This window comes from Parus major, chromosome 1 (genome assembly GCF_001522545.3).
Source record: "Parus major isolate Abel chromosome 1, Parus_major1.1, whole genome shotgun sequence".
Taxonomy (NCBI): Eukaryota; Metazoa; Chordata; class Aves; order Passeriformes; family Paridae; genus Parus; species Parus major.
The window spans coordinates 10,121,089-10,138,472 of NC_031768.1; the positions used below are offsets into that span (position 1 = coordinate 10,121,089).

At 35.2% G+C, this 17,384-nt stretch overlaps 1 protein-coding gene across 13 annotated transcripts in view; it reads left to right on the forward strand.

Annotated features, from left to right (window-relative positions):
* DMD (dystrophin) overlaps positions 1-17,384 on the forward strand; it is a 1,134,919-nt gene that overhangs the window by 616,673 nt on the left and 500,862 nt on the right. The window contains exon 1 of one of the 13 annotated variants that reach the window (XM_015620986.3): positions 13,155-13,268. The exons of the other annotated variants lie outside the window; for them this stretch is intronic. The gene's annotated coding sequence lies outside the window, so the exon portion shown is untranslated. Of the gene's footprint in view, positions 1-13,154; positions 13,269-17,384 lie in introns of those variants that run through there. 13 annotated transcript variants of the gene reach the window in all.

The following is a 17,384-nucleotide window of genomic DNA, read 5'->3' on the forward strand; positions in this document are numbered from 1 at the left end:
AATTTATTTTACACTTTTCCCTTTGTCCACAGATGACTGTGCAGAATAAAATTATTCCAGGTATTTTAAGGGTATTTCCTAACATTCTTAGGACACAGAAAAAAATATTTAATGGTATCTATGAATTTGAAAACACTGCACTACAGTGCACTTAATTTTTTCTGGAATAAGGTCAAGCTTGATTGAAAGCTGGGCAACACCTCCAGTAGCCTTTTCTCTGCTAAAAGTATAGAATTAACTTCCATAAACAAACAGATTTTTGTTAGTTCAATGGGACATGATAGAAAATGGATCTCCAATTCAGAGCCAACATATTGTGAATAAAAGTCCCAGTGGGGTTCATAGTTCTTTTTCCATAGCACAAACTGGACTCTGATCTGTTTATGGCTCCTGGGAGAACAATACTGTAGTATAATTTTCACATGTGAATGTAGCACCTTGCATAAATCATTCTTTGAAGAAATTTGACAAGACTCTCTTGGAAGCAAAAGCTCTGCAATATATACATAATATGGGTAGGAAACATACTCAGATGTGACTCAAAATCACACAGCACCAAACCAAGCAGAAAAGATTGTGGAAGAGGCAAGAAGTGAAGGCTAAAGTAGTTTAGAAATATGATGATGATATGGAAATAATGTCTTAAAGTATAAAAATATGTTCATATGTTTAAATTTCCTATAATTTTCAGTTAATAAGTGTTTCAGTGTGCACATGATTGGATGATTTCTGAAAGTTAGAACAATGCACCTTTCAGTAAGCATTCAAGAATGCATTGTTTTTCCCCTTATAGCAATAAAATGGAATCTCTGAAACTCTTAGTCCAGATCAAGAAATAAACAAGTATAATCTCCCCATAACTGGGAAAATCTAAAAAAAGACAATTTTTATTTTGAATTAAATGCATTCCCTAACAAAACTCACAGGAGCTGAGGTGGAAGTAAATGTTGGTTTAACTGAGATATTACAAGGAGAAAAATCTCTGGAGAATTGCAAAAACCATCACAAGTATTGGGCTGTCCTTTGCAGCTGCTGTAATGTGTCAGCATGTCTACTTTTTGTTTCCATGTTTGGTTGCTGGTTGACATCTACTTTACCATTCTACTTCCTAGAGTTCTACTTCATAGTATATTTCTGAGTGGATATGATTGTATGTACAGGAAATATATATATATATATATGTATGTATGTATGTATGTATGTATGTATGTATGTGTATGTGTGTATATATATGTGGCCTCTTAGCACTCTTATTTTATTTTGCATGTACCTTCTACCCAGGCCTTTCTTTTATAAGGTTTCTGCATGTGCACTCATAAATGAGGTGGCAGGACATGCTATTTCTATCTAGCAGAAAATTATCTAGTGACCTGATCTCCACAATCTATCCTACACTGCATCCAAAAACTGGATGTTTTGAGAGATTTGGTCCTGTGTCCTACCACTGGACATCAAAGTATTTAAATGGTGTGAAGTGAGGCACCAAAAGTCAAATATGAACTGTCATCTGTCACTGCAACTCATCCATGTATGTCCATAAATTATTATTATTCTCAGTTTATCAAATATAGTCTCTTTCCATGTAAGAAACACATGGTCTGTCAAGAAAAGCTTGTAGGATAAAATGAAGAGCTCTGATTTTTTTTCTAAATAAAAATGAGGCATTTATCTATGGACATTGCAGTTATTGTTTTTCTTTTTGAAAAACATTTTCTAGTTATACAGTAATGCTGCAATGTAGTAAAACTAGTTTTAAACCATAGGCTTTTGTAAGTAAGACCAAATGGAAAAGCAAACAGGTGATTTTGAAATGTGGTAGTGATGTGGTAAGAAAACACTTCTCAAGTGAACTTCCAGTAACTTCCATTGCCAGATTTGCTTTTCATCTTGTCCTTCTTCATTCTAGAAAAGTCCTATTTTTACCATGACTGACACTTTGCAGTCTTGGATCAAGGAGCTTATTTGTTTTGAAGAAAATAAGTCATGCACTTTTGGAAGGGTTTTTTTGTAAAAGTTTCAGGAACTCTTTTGCAATTTTCATAGCAGCCATCTATTAAGGAAATATTATTTTTGGTTAATGTGTCTCCATGTCTTGCACTGGAGTTTCAAATAATCAGGGCTAAGCAAAGCAGGACTTTGACAAAAATACTGATGGTAGAAACTAGTCTTCATGTATTTCTATTCTATGATCTTCAATCAATTCTAAAATTTGACAGATATATGGATATGTTTTTTTTTTTCTTTCTCTTTTTTATTTTTACACAGCCTTGGTTGTTATAATTTTGTCTTACAGATCCATAGGTCTGGTCTGCAGTGCCAGAAGTAGTAAACTATTGACCATAATGGAAATAAAAAAGAAGAAAATCCCCTTATTCACTTCAGACTGTGTTTAACATTAGGTATCTAGAGAGCCAAAAAAAAGAAAAGTGTAGTACAGTTCCTGAAGCATCTTGGATTTAATGGAAGCACAGATACTCAGTTGCCAGGAAACTTGATAGTAAGAATGATTACTACCACTTCAAGGGTCTCATTTTGAAAAGCATTTACAGAACCTGATTGTGACCAAAAGTGAATAAAGTGTGAAATTCTCGCTTTGCCAAATTTTATGGCTGTGAAAAGCAACATAGTCTAACACATTTTCAGCAATTATGTATATAAAACCCCAGGGATAAATTTGGACTTTATTTTTACTTCTCAGCCAAACTAACTCAGAATGACAAAGGTCTATTTGTACACTTTCCTGCTCTTCCAATTAAAATTGAAAATTGTTTTAAGAGTTTCTTCAGGGAATTGGCACTACTGAGAAAATTATTACTTTTTGTCTTTTTTTTTTCTTTCAGTATCATTGCACTATAAGAGTAATATTATCATATAAAATGTCTAGGTTTATTTTTTCCTATAAATATTTTTCCTTTTTCTTTTCTTAATTTTTTAAAATATTTTTAAATTTTTTATTTTATTTTATTTTATTTTATTTTATTTTATTTTAATGGTTGCATAGGCCACAGTCAACCTTCTCCCAGTGAGCGAAAGATTTTCCAGTTCTGCACAAAACTGCATCCTTCAATTGGTACTTGCAGAAGGGGTGTGGAATGTAAGGGCTTGAATGACATGGTAAAAATAGGGTTACAAGTGGGTTTGTGTCCAGGATTTCTTCTCAAATGAATCCTGTCAGTTGGAAATTGCTGTTTTCCTATCTGAAGATCAGAAATAGGATCAGAGTTTTCCTACATACCACGCTTATGATATTGAATGATAAATATTTTGCCTAATTCAGTCTAATTATTAGGTGCAATTAACTGAACTTTGTCTCTTCAGGTATTCCTAGTTTATAAAGGTCTATGCTTGTTGAAGGCAGCTTCAACTTGAATGGCTAAACCTGGATTTTCTATTTTTCCTCATAGACTCTAGGCAGGAGGTCCACAAACAAATTTTGTTATTTCTGGTTGTTGGGAGCTATTCTTTTAAATGAATGATTCATAAATTTTCTGCAGGAGGTATTTACTCTAGGTTGAATAGATTCAAGAATAAACTATAAACACTGGCAAGTGTGAAGAAGCAAGGCAGAATGCAAGTATTTTAAATTTTCCTTTTTTCTAATTTTTATAATTCTAATGCTGGGTTTTTATAGTATTTATTTTTATAGTCTGTGACTTACACTGAAACCTGTTTTATTCCATGTATACTATCCTTTTTTATAACACTTAGTTCTGAGAAGAAAAGGTCCCCAGCAATCATGTCTGGCTTCTGTGTGTTTCACCCAAACCAAACTTGAGAATAGAAACAGGCTTTATCTTTCTTTGTTGTTTTTTTGGAAGAAACACTCTATTTTATAAACCTGGTTATATTTATCTATTGTGAGGTGCCCTGATGAGGAATAAAAGAATTAATTCAACAAATAAATAAATCAGACAAATAAATCAGATAAATAAGATAATCAGTTTAAGGAATGCACTTTTTTACACATACTCAAATTTAAACAGCTATTCCCCTCTTGATTGGAGATGTGTTAAAACTGCTGTTTGACACCTTCTGTAAGTTTTGAATGTCTAAAAGATTTGCTCACTGCATGGATTAAGGTCAGAGATCTTTATGCTTCTGCCTTATGCTCAAGCCCATGGCACTTTTATACTGACACCAAGGAAAACTTGGTTATATGTGGTACATACTTGACATGGACTTTGGGTTGCTCATAGTTTTCTTTCTAAAAGGATATTAAATGATAGATCTAATAACTGTGTAGTCCAATCATAAAAAGTAAATAACAAATTTTGACAATATTAATTTAATAAGGTTTAAAGTACGTTGCAATTATAAAAAGCACATTGTGAATGTAAGCAATGTGATCCAAATGACTGCCTGGCAGTTTTTGGCTTGATAGTTTTGATAGCGTGGCTCTACTTCTGACCTAATTAGGGCAGAGTTAATAAATTATGGTAACACTGCATAGAAGGGAAGTTTATATCAGCTTTTCCATGCTCTTGTGAAGGGTGTAAAAGTTTTTGAATTCTTGAAAATGGATCCAGTTTTCTCTTTTCCAACATTTTTTTACTTTGTTAAAAATTCCTCTATTGTATAGTTTAAAACAGTTAGTAGATCACTACTGACTTCTGACTTTATAGGGGTGTAGGACTGTGGGAAAATTTGGAGTAAAGCTGATCTGGATACCATATAACTAGCCTTACCCTTCTGCTGAAACTGAGGCAGAATTGAGAAAATAGATGTGCCTTTAAAACTGGAGGAGCTGGGGTGGGAAGATGATAATACATCCTTCTAGTACATCTTCTGGGGTGTCTCTTGACCCTCACTGGATGAAATTCCTAACTAGCTGTCATTACAGAATATCTGCCCAAGACATAAAGGTAGGAAATAGCAGTGTTTTAATCGAAAAGAACAGACATCTTCAACTGAATTGTAAGTCAAATTTAAGTTTAATTTTATGATCTTCATTGATGTCTTTAATTCTACATGTAAAAGACTGTGAAGTTATTTTTAGTAATAGCAGATCCCAAGGTATTTGGAATTTATATAGCCATCCAGGTTCTTTTGCTGTTTTGATCTAATGAAATTTTTCATTGTATCCTTATGAACTGCATATACACAAGAAACATGGAAAATATTTAATCTAACTCAGTTTTTACATGGTTGTTTGGTTTTGTTTTTTTTCACTATAAATTTGAATTTACTTTCCTCCTTTTTATTGTTAAGTCCATGATCTATTCTACCTAACAAGCTTTCTAGGGTGTTTTGAGGATTTAGGAGTTAATGTTTCAATATTGCTTTCAAAATGCAAATAGCACATAAGGTTTTATTCACACTAATAAATTTATAACTGTGATGTATCACTTTCTGACATAGCAGCATAAGCTATACGATGTCAGGTTTATGTTTGACCTTGAAGACACTCAGTGATACTTCTGCAGCCTTCCTAAGATGGATAAAACTGTCTATTATCTGCAACTGTATTATCTAGCCTAACTGTGGCAGTGTTCTCTCCTTATTATGACTTCTGTTCCAGTCTCCAACAATTAATTTATTCAGTTGAGATGCTCTCTATTTTTTCTTCAATTTCATGATATTAACACTATGAACAATGATTTTATTTAGTTTTCTAGACATATACCTTCTCAAGCCCAATTCTAAGCGTTGACAAGTAATAAAGACAAACAATAAAAAAATTAGATGACTTTGCTAATAAATTTCTAGAATATCTCGTGTACTTATTTTCCAATTTTGGGGAAAATGAAAAATGTAGCAGATATTTATTTCGTTAGAAGGAGGCAGAAAAGATTCCAAATATAGAAACTGATGGTCATGGTACTATAAGAAATCTATATTGAATAAGTGTAAACACATCATCAGAAGTCTCAGGGGTGTTTTTAATTGGTAGCTTTAACTATTGCCAAGCATAGATATTTTAAATTGCTTAAAAAGTAGTTTGCATAAGCTGTGCATGAAATTCTCTGTCATCAATATATGTTACTTAGACTGAGAACGGAAATAGGACTTACTAAGTACAGGCTGTCTTTTTTATAACATTTTTTTTCTTTCTTTGTGAAATAAAATGCCACTTTTCAGGGATGACCTATCCTTGTAATATTCCAGCCTGTCACACTGGTCACAGCTATGGCACAAATAGAACATGATAGTGCTTTGTGCTCCTGAAAATGTGGAGATGCTGTAGCTGCTTTTACTGTCTTGTTGCTGATGTTGGTGACTGAGTCAGAAAAGAAACAGAAGAAGGAAAGAAAAAAAAGGGTGAAAAAAAGAAAAAGAAAAAAGACAGCAATATCTCATTGACTTAAATGTCTGTAATTTGAATGACATTATATTTACAGTAAGCCTTGCACTCTCCTCCTTTTTGGCTAATAAAAAAGCAGGAGTTTCTTTAATCACTCTTACCTCTGCTGAAGGCAGTTAAATTGTCACTCCCTTATTCCTGAATCTAACCCCATCTTCGCCTTTGATCATATTCACATCATTGTCATCTTTCAGTAATGTGTGCACATTTTTCATATTGGATACCCCAGATAAATAAATTGAATGTTTTGTTCAATGGACAGATAATCAGGGAAAGGACACAGGATTTTCAGAGTCATCCAAGAAGCAAGGGGCTAAAGGATCATCAGTTCCACTGAGATAAGAGAACTTGGCTCCTTGAGATCCTTTGAAAGTCTGGAATAGAATAAATAATTCTGCACTCTCAGAAAAAAAATCTTGTTGAGGAGAAAAAAATTTGGAGATCCCAAGTCCTTTTGTATTACACTGCCTTTGTTAAGTGAGACACCAAAAATGAATATGTACAAAGAGACTTCACAAAACATTAGATAGAAAAACAGATATATCTTATTTTGTCTTCTTATCAACACTCATTTGGGTATTACATATCAGTCAGATGATATGACCTGTGAGATCCCTAGACACAGTCTTGCTTCACTTTTCATGTATTAAATCAAACATGAATACTATGTCGACTTTTCATTTGCTATGCTCATTTCTAATATTACTCACATGTCTTCACATAATTCATGGATTCATTTTCATAATTAAGTTGTATTTTTTTTCAAGGAAAAAATTATGCATTAGTGTGAGATGAAGAAAAATTTGATTTTCTTTCTTAATTAACTATTTTGATGGAGGAATTTGGTGTAGCACAAAAAGATAAGATGTATGTAACTTTTTAAATATATCCATTGAAGTTGATCACATTACTATAGGATTGAATTAATGAGGGAATAAATCAGTGAAATAATACATAATCAAAATGAATATTTAAGATCCAAACCCAGTGTGATAAAATACAAGTCTAAATAGAACATGCATTTCTTTGAAGTAGAATAAATTCATCTTTCTAACTCGTGTGCACACTTTGAGTGATGTTCTTTTCCATCACAGGACAATTTCTCATGCTAAATTTCATCTTGAATGGAACCACAAGATGTGCAGAAGGAGCAAAATCAAATATTAGTTTTAAAATGTGCTTTTCAGTGGTAGAATGACATATGTAAATTTATATATTAGAGTTACTGAAACTAGTCACAGTGTTTAATGTAGCTGACAACCTTCTTGAAATGCACCTCATCATTTTTTCAAGATATGTGGCAATTGGTCTGAAAATACTAAGCAGCAAAACAATTGTTGACATTTTTTCTCTCAACTCTAACAATGAGAACTATAATTTGAAGATAAAAAGGAATATATTTTATGTTTGTTGGGTGATGAGAATAGAGCAATTATTGTAATGGAAAATTGCCATCTTTTAATGAATCTTTTGCTAAAAATTCATTCATCTATAAAATCTCATATCTGATGTCCTGTGTGGACAGGCCCAATCCAGTTGATTGAGATGCAATGATGTGAATTTCAGTGTGAGAATTCTGTGGGAACTGTCAGGTGAGCAGTCACTTTTTCAGCCAACAGGCTGAAAATCTGATCAATACTGGTGATACCAACAGAGAGAATGTCTTGAGCCTCCTTGTGCCCTTTGCTTCTGTAATACTCCATACACAGACTTCTGGCAAATTAATTAATTTGCCTGAAAACAAGAAGCATTGTGTGATATTGAAGTATCATTTTTCAGATGTGTTAGTCAAAGCAAATTTTAGAGATAAGCTCACTACTGCATTCAGAAGTAATCTGTGCACATGCCAAGAGCTGAGGACAGGGGATGGCAGGCACATCAGAAGAAACAGGCAATATATTGGCAGAAAGATCTACAGTGCTGATAGCACAGCAGGTGCCCTAGCATTTACAGGCAGTATTTTTTGTTATAGGTGAAAGAGCAGTTTCTACTCCTGTGTTCAACTTTGATGTTGTCAGTGTTAAGGAATTTCTCACATCTCCATCCCTTTAGAACTTTGATAATAATTTTATGGATAGGTTACACTAATATACCTTACTGTACTCTTTTTTAATATATTTTTTTTTAAAAAATAGGTTTCTGTAATCTAAGCTGTTTTCCCTGACAATAACGAAACTCAGCTTACTTCAAACCTTTGTTATTTAAAAAGAGAAATGAAAGGTGAAATCAACAAAGAAAATTGTACTTTTGAGTGGGTGACTCAACAAAAGAGTTCACCCATGAGAGTTTTTTAGTCTTGACTTATTTCAACTTCATGAACACCTGCAGAGTATCTCACTTACTATGCAAGGACTTCCAGCATAGGGACACACAGCATAGTGAAACCATGGAACAGTTCTTCAGAAATGGTACAAAACAAAAGTCCATGTCATTTAAGCACTTTATTTTTTTTTTTTTATGGTATCTAGAAAGTCTCTAAGGTCATCTGGATGATCTGATATAGATGGTATGTATGGGTGGAGTTCTAATGGGGGGTGCACAAAGCCTAAAGCTTAGTTTGTTGACTTTCCTCTTCACAAAAGTCACTTAAAATGATCAAGAAGACAGACAGGAGTGGAGGTGAGTAAATCAGGAGTTCATAGTAAATCCTGCTCCTCTGCAGCACATCTTGCTCAAGGTTCAGAAAAACCTGCATTGTCAGGAAAGCTTATAATGGATTATAACTAGACCTTTTCTTGCCTAATAGCTGGAAACTGGAAATATCTACTTCACAGTGGGTAACCAGTCTGTAAAAAAGGCAATAAAAAGGAGCTTGCCTCCTGAGTTTGTTTGGCACACGTGGGAGGGAGGCATGGGGAATCACTACCTCCTGCAGATGTGTTATACAATGCTGAACAGAGACCAGTGCTGTGAGGGGCTGTTCACCTTTTCAGGGCTAGCTGAAGGTTATCTTTTTCATTCTTTTGCTCTTAATATTTTATTTTTAGTTATGTCCTTGTAATACTTGCAGTACTTGATTGTGTACTGCAGCAGCAGAGCCTTTTTCCCTAACAATGTTAGCTCCTGAATTCTCTCACAGTCATGGGAAGTAGAAAACACTTAAGTTCTAAAAGCATAAAGGATGAAGAACACCATGAGCCCTGAGGGTTGTGCAGTTCTTAATGGTAATATTACCATTATCCTACATGCTACAATAGCCTATAAACTATGCCAACTTCAGGTGTGATTGCATCTTTTATGCAGTTTCTGTTTTCAAGAATCTTTGAGCTAGGAATGACAGGAGTGCTTAAAGCCAAAATGGCAGCATTTTTTGCTGTAGAAATAGAGAATTGGTAATAGAAAGGAGCTCTTTTTAGATCCTCCATGTCTCCTTTACCTGTAGATTCTTAATACCTCCTTGATAACCTACATGAATAAAATACCTATCTATAAAATGCCCCTTCTGTTTGCCCCTTTCTGTGCTATTTTTGCAAAAAAATGAAGACTGTCTTTGAGATACAGTCCTTTAAATGCTGCTGAAATTATTTTTTCTTCTGCATTACTTTTACGATACCTGTCTGACCAAAAGATGCCAGGCTCAGCAGGACAGTGAATCAAAAATTTGAAAGCTGATAGATCTGGCAATCTCATTTTGTGACTTTCACTGCTTTTAACTTAAGTCTCTACTTTTCTTGAGAATTTTTCTGACTTTTTCTGGGTTTGGATACCCAAATCACACTACACACTTATGTTTAATGTGCAGAATATAATCTCCAGTATGGTCACAAACGTGTCAGTAATCAGAGCAAGGTCACTTGTACATTCTTTACAGAGATGTTCTAGATGATGATCCAAGAGCAATGAGGAATCTCTTCTGGGATTTGTCTGGCCACAAAATGCTCTGAATATGGGCCCTCTCTACTGATGTGCTCCTTTTCACACTCAGAATAAATGTTTTCCACATTATCTGGGATCTGCTGTGGATTATCTACATCTGTTTAAATATTCAGCCTTCTGACTGTTGTAGGAGAGCTCATGGCAAACACTGACACATCTCTCTGTTGAATTCCTATTAATTTGCTAAGTCAAAGTTTGTTCTCCACACACTCAAGTTTGGATAACTTAGAAACCATTTTATCTCTGTGAAACTCCTTGATAGCTGCAATCAGTGGGGTCATTTTAGTGACTTTTGTTTTCCAGGGTCTAGTCCTCTGGTTTTCTGAAAGAACTGTGATTGGGAAGATGGGATGTGTTAGCTCCGCTGAAAGGCTGGAAAATGTCAGGGGGGAAAGTAAAACCACTTTAGGGTGTAGTGTAAATCAAAATTGGGATTAGCACTTGAGTCTTTTTGCAAGGAAGTTTCTTTATATTCGGTCCTTGTACACTACATTGAAAAGGAACGACAAATGTATATTTAATATGTGCGTGAAATATTTCTGCATAGGACACAAAAGACACTGCTAAGTGCAGATGAAATGTGTGTGCAATATGATTCCTGAAATGGTATAGTACTGCAACAGCTACATAATGAATTGTTTGCAGAGAGGTTATCTGGTTTCCTGCTTACTTAAACAGTCATCAAACATAAACAAACAAACCATTTAAAGTGTCTTTTGTAAAGGCTCTTTTGCTTTCAATTACTTTTCTGCACAGGAAAGATGATGGACTGACTGCCCTTAAACACTAAATACTTTAATCACTGAACTTGCAGCTAAGAATTGCCTTCTGTTCATAACCCTTCCAATGAGCCTGTATTCTACCCTTTAATTAATGTATTTAAGTATTTAATATAGTAACTTATTTCTGTTTTTATCTAAACTAGCCTTAACGAGTACTGAGAAAAATCTTCTTTAAGGTAGAATATTCTAGCAATAATGTAAGCTTTACTTGTGATGGTGTGTATAGCAATTTTCCCCTTGCAATTAATAGCTACATTGTGCATTTCCCTTTCTCTGAGGTGGTGCTTTCGTTAGGTGCACAGATTTTACCTGGTTTTAAAATTTGCAATGTAATTGTCAGTGCATTACAGATGTTTGTATTATAGGACAATAAAATCAAGACAAGATTGAAAGAGAGCTAAGGTATTCCAGCATTCTAGGTAGTTTTCTAGAGCTGTTCACAGGAGTGTTTGAGTGCTGATAAGGCATTAACTATATTCAAAAGACACGGGCAGAGCATAAGTATTGTTTTTCCTTTTCAGTCACTAAAGGATGATTCCTCCATGCATTAGCCCAAAGTGCAAAATCAAGGAACATTTTGTACATATTAAAGTTTTCAAGATGTACATCTTAAGAGAGGTTTTTTTGTTTTTTTTTCTTTAGAGATAAATGAAATACATCTGGTATTTTAACTTCTCTTTATTGTTTCTAAACTCATTAGAGACTGATTGCTTAGAAATCACAGCTGTTTGATGAGGTCAATAGGAGCTAAAAAACCTATACCAGGCCAATTTAACGCCTCATAATTGGTAATGCAATTTGGAGTGTGAACTCCTTAACATTTAGACAGATACAATGTTTGTAGGGAAAAGAAAATACACTGGAAGGACACCGTTGTGGGCCACATCCTTTTCCTTGGTGGTCGTTTTTCCTGCTTGACCTTTATTACATGTCTTATTTAAGGTCCTATGACCTTCGAGGGGATTGAGGAGTTTCTCCTCATCCAACCTCACTAAAAAAAAAGGTTCTACTTGAAATAAACTGTGCTATTTAAACTGCATGCCAAATATGTATATATATGTATTTTTTTACAAATGAGGTCATCACCTCTATGGTACATCTGGCCTCTTATCTTCCTGGCACTTTTACTTCTAACCTCAAATGGCAGTGCCAGTGCCAAAATGAGTAGAACCACTAGAAAATGGCATTTTCATTGTCATGAAGAGGAAATAAATCTGTACACTACTATGGTCTGAGAAAGACTGTATAATAAAGCATTTATCTTATGTTATTCAACGTTATTCCTGAAATGGCAAAAGCTAAATTTGCGGGGGGAAAAACTCCAATCTTCCTAGACATAAAAAGTTCAATTTTTATTGTATATAATGTGTACATCATTACCTATAAAAAAAATAAAAATGGTTTATTTTAGATTAATCAGAACAGTGTAAACATTGTTCTGGTAAAGAATATTTAAAGCAGGTATAATGTGCCAGTAGCATCTCTGCAAACTCTGATTCACTCCAGACTGACTAGCACATAGTGTAAAGGTGGAACTTAGTGTAATAGATAGATTTTCTACAAGGACTGGATAACTAATGGAGGTGAGACAGTCCACACTGATGGGCCATTATATGGGAACTTAAATATCTGTATATAACAGGGAAGAAAGAAAACTTTTTTTTATTTTTTTTATTTTTTATTTTACAGTTAATTGAATCTAAATAAGTACACAGATAATCTGCAGAAAATTAGGAAAATTGTACTCTATATCTAAAATTAGTTTTATTCACATATAGCACTTTCTTTATATTATTTTACCATGAAGGCTGAAATGCTCGTATTATCCCCTAATATGTTAGGCAAATAGTTAACACATTCTATATTGAAATATCAGCTGTTAGACTGATGGCATCCTGTGGCACACAGCGCAGTGAAAATATTACAGAAGAGTAGTTTTGCAAGTATATGTGGGATGCTGATGAGCAGCTTGTATTTCACAGCCAAGACTTATCCAGCATCCAGGACAGGATTTTCCTTTTGTGCCCCCCACTTCCCCCTCCCTCTTCTCCCTTTTTCCCGTTTAAATCCTTGGTCTCTCTCGCAGTTAGTGTGTGCTGCTGAATCCGATCCGCAGGCGAGGGGAATTTCAGTCCAGCTTTTTCAGGGAGCCGCGGATCCACACAAAGTTGGCTGATGTGCCATTCAGCATCCCAGCAGCTCTTTCTCTTCACACTCGCAATGGCAAAGCTTTGTGCGGATGCGCTGCTGGATGCTCTGAACTAAAACCGTCTGGGGGAACTCAGCAGGTTCTGGACAGCCTTTTAAAGGTAAGGATACGAAAATAGGCGTGCTGGAGAAGGAATCTGCCGGTGGAGAGAGCGTGGCGTGTTAGTGCTGTGCAGGCTGCATCTTAAGTCTCCTGTTCTGATGCAGGAGTCTGCGAGCAGTAGGTGGGAGGAGATGCTTTTGTACTTGCAATAAGAAGCCCCAGATTAAGTGTTATCGCAGTGACTACTTTGGAGCTTGTGACAAACGGTGCGGTGATCAAAGCTTTCTGAAAATACCTCTGTCAATTATTTATCCGCTCCCAAGTTTAAACCGAACTGTATTAAAAACAGCAGTAGAGACCACCAGCCCAAAGCTGCAAGGTGCTTTGAACATCTCTTCTCTTGCTGCTTTTTGAAGTCCCCTTATTGCAGTCAATTTGATTGAATACTCTTGAGAGAGCATTTCATGCACACTTATCTCTATTGGAACCTTTTCTTTTTCTATAATCCACCAAGGAACAGTATGTTTTAACAATAAAAGGCCATTTTTAATGCTCAAATCTCATACTGTGCTTAAATATCTTTTAAAAGACTACTTTTAGAGTCATATAGATGTCTGTGCATTTAGGTTATAATTGAATTTCGTTCAAATGTTGTAATAGCTAAGGACCTCACTAAAATGTATTTTAAAATTTAATTTCACTTGTAAAACAGTTGAGGCTTTCTGCTTAAAATAACCTGTATTAGTAATGTTGTTTTTACTTCTGAGTGGTCTGCTTCATCCCTTCATGTGTCTGGCTGTTTCAGGTTAATGTTATATCAAATGTCAGAATAGCATGAGAAAATTTGAATATTGATGCTCATAGACTACTTTGATGATAAAGTGCCTTTTGTTTTGTGATATTTTCCAAGTTTTTTTCAGTATTTTTTAATCTAAAAATAGAACATGAAGTGGATAGTCTTTTTCAAGTTTATTCAGGTAGTGTTTTAAGAACAAATAGTACTCCTGCTACTATAGATTTCTAGTGGTATGCATATTAGACCAATATTTGTGGCAGCATGCATTACTTCTCTAAAAAGTTTCCACCTGACAATAACTCTGAAAACCTTCTTTAGGAAAAAAAGTACAGAATGCTTGTTTTTCTAGAAAACTTCTTTTGAAATGTAGTGTGTAATTTTTGTCTTCTTAGAATTGCATGTGTTACCCCAGGCTGTTGTTTTTATTTTTTTCCCTGATGTTTCTTGCAGAAGTATTTGACAGTCATTACCATGCATTTTACAATCTGAGTCTAGAGTAAGTTAAACCCCAAGATGATATCAGATGAATTTTTCATTTTAAATGAGGTATTCCAGGTAATAACATGAAGCAGAAAGTATGATTTTTTTGCATACCACTGTTAACATAGTTCATAGAAAGTATGAAAAGAGATTATATATTTTAATAATTAAATGACTTATGGAATTGCAGATTGATATTTTCAATGGTTTTTCATTACAGTTTCTGCCATTGAGGCAATGTGAGGGCTTTGAGAAAGATGGAGTGCTGTAATTACCAGGTGCACATGTTCATTAATCCTTCCTAGCTAGAAAAAGCTTCAAGTTCTTTTCCAGTGGAATATTCGTAAAGCTATAAATATCTAAATTGTGTCAGCCAAGAAGTCACACAGAATGGAGGCTCTTTTTGAGTTCAATTTCATGCACTGTTGCTTTGGTCTTGTGAGGGAGTGCTTTGCATTCTTCATGATGGATATTTGTCCTCTTCCTTATAAAAGTTCAGAAAACAAACAGTTAGGTCATAGATTATTTAGTCTCAAGTATGTGTAAGTAAATTAAGGTAAGTGTTCCTGAGCATAAAAATATGTAAAAATAGCTTTCTTAGGTGAAGATAAAACAGAAGAGTTGCTAAGATAATTTCAAATCTTAAACATAACATTTTAGTAAACAAATTAGGAAAGCTGGAGCTTAGAGTTAAGTAAAAGGACATTAGGGGAACATTTACAATACTCTCCATTGCTTTTTTCCTTTATCTATATACTTACTGGAAGGTTAAATAGCATGGTGATGGAATATTGCAGTTTTATTCTTTGACTTCCTTTTAAATAATCTGATATAATTGTCAGTCTTTAACTTTATATTAACAGAAAGATTAGCAAATCCATTTTACTATCTCTGTCTATTTCCTTGTCTATACATAAGCATTTAGGTATTGTATTTAATTACAGGGCATTAAAGGTAATTTTCATCAGATGTTATTTTTAATAGATATTTGAAGCATGCAGTGACATCTTGAAAATGTCTATATATAATTTCTCTATGAACATGCATATATATGTGTGTGTACCTTTTGAAAATATTATTGTTAGCATTTACTGGAACTGCACTGAGATGTTGATTTTACAGTCAACTCCCTGCCATTTGACACATAGGACTCTTTCAGGACTACATATCAGTTTGTTTGGAAAGCACTAAACTGTCTATTTCCTTCAGTCACAACCATCAGTAATTTTAGACTCTCTTAAAAGTTCATAATTAAAATTGTTTTGTTTGCGAAATTATTTATTTTTTTCCTTTTCTTTTCTTACAATGAGCTCAGAAAATTTCAAATAACAGGGATTTATAAGAGATCATACCTTGCTTGCACGTGAAAATGGTAGTTGTTATCAAAAATGAGCTTGAAAGAAGAACATACAGATGTTGCCTGTAGATAGTGCACTTCATTCACATTACCAGCCTTCACGAATTGCTGAGATCCAGTGCTTCCCTCCTGTCCTACAAAAGAGGGTAAAGCGTTTTTATATTTTCTTTTCCTCAAATGATTAAACGAACCAGTACTGTATCTCTGCACTATCTGGAGCAGGATGCAGACAAGGGGTGGGATGCTGAGAGGGCTGGGTGTCCTGGCTGGGCTGTGGGCAGTGAGCCTCCCCTCCCCGAGGGAGCTGTCCAGCAGCGAGCCCGCTGCCCTCACCCCTCGTCTCACAGCTTTGGGCAAACATGAAATTATTATGTCTCAGGATGTTCCCTTCCAGGCAGCTGTGATGGGAAATGTATTACCTGGTGTGGATCACAGGCAAGTCCTTTAACTGTTTGTGGGATCTGGGGAATGGGTCAGATCAGCCTGTCAGTGTCTCAGTGCAGCTTCTTGGCAGGTAGCACTTGGGCACAGTAACAGTGACATGGATTCAGCCTAATGTTAAATAGCATCATTTTTAATAAAGAAATTGTACTGGCTTTGAAAGGCAAGGTTTTGGTAGAACAGGGGTACAGGAGTGACTCCTGTGAGAAGCTGCCAGAAGCTTGCCCCATGTCCAGTTGAGCCAATGCCAACTGGCTCCAAGATGGAGCCACCACTGGCCAAGGCGTGCCCATCAGGGACAGTGGTTGCACCTCTAGGATAATACATTTAACAAGTAGGGGGAAAAAAATCTGTGTGACAGCAGCTGGCAGAGAGAGGTGAGAATGTGAGAAAAAACAACTCTACAAACACCAAGATCAGTGGAGAAAGAGGGGGAGGAAGTGCTCCAGGCATCAGAGCAGAGATTCCCCTGCAACCCATGGTGGAGACCATGGTGAGCCAGCTGTGCCCCTGCTGCCCATGGTAATAAATAAAGTTAATTTCCCCAACTCAAGTTTGTTTTGCCCATGACAGTTAACTATTGAGTAATCCTATCCTTATCTCAACCCATGAGACTTTTGTTAAATTTATCTCACCTTCCCAGCTGAGGAGGGAAGAGATAGAGTGATTTTGATGGGCACCCGGCATCTAGTCAGGGGCAATGGTATGTATTTATCAATATACTTTTATTTCTTATATTGTAACATTTTTTAAATTGTTGTATCGATTATTCAAAAAATATGTCCTTTTCATACCAACAGTCCCTTTGTCTTCCTCATTTTGCTAGGGTTTTAAAATTATTTTTAACTTGTATATATAATATGTATATATATTTTATATATATATAGATATAAATATATATATATAAAATGTGTATAAATATTTCATTATTTGTCCCTGGTAACAACCTGTAGCAAGACTAAAACCACATTTAGGAACAATTATTTTCAAGTTCATCAGTTCTAATGGTTTTCAGGGAAATTCCCCTCCCTTCCCCTCCCTTCCCTTCCCTTCCCTTCTCCCCTCCCCTCCCCTCCCCTCTTCCTCTCCCTTTCTCCACC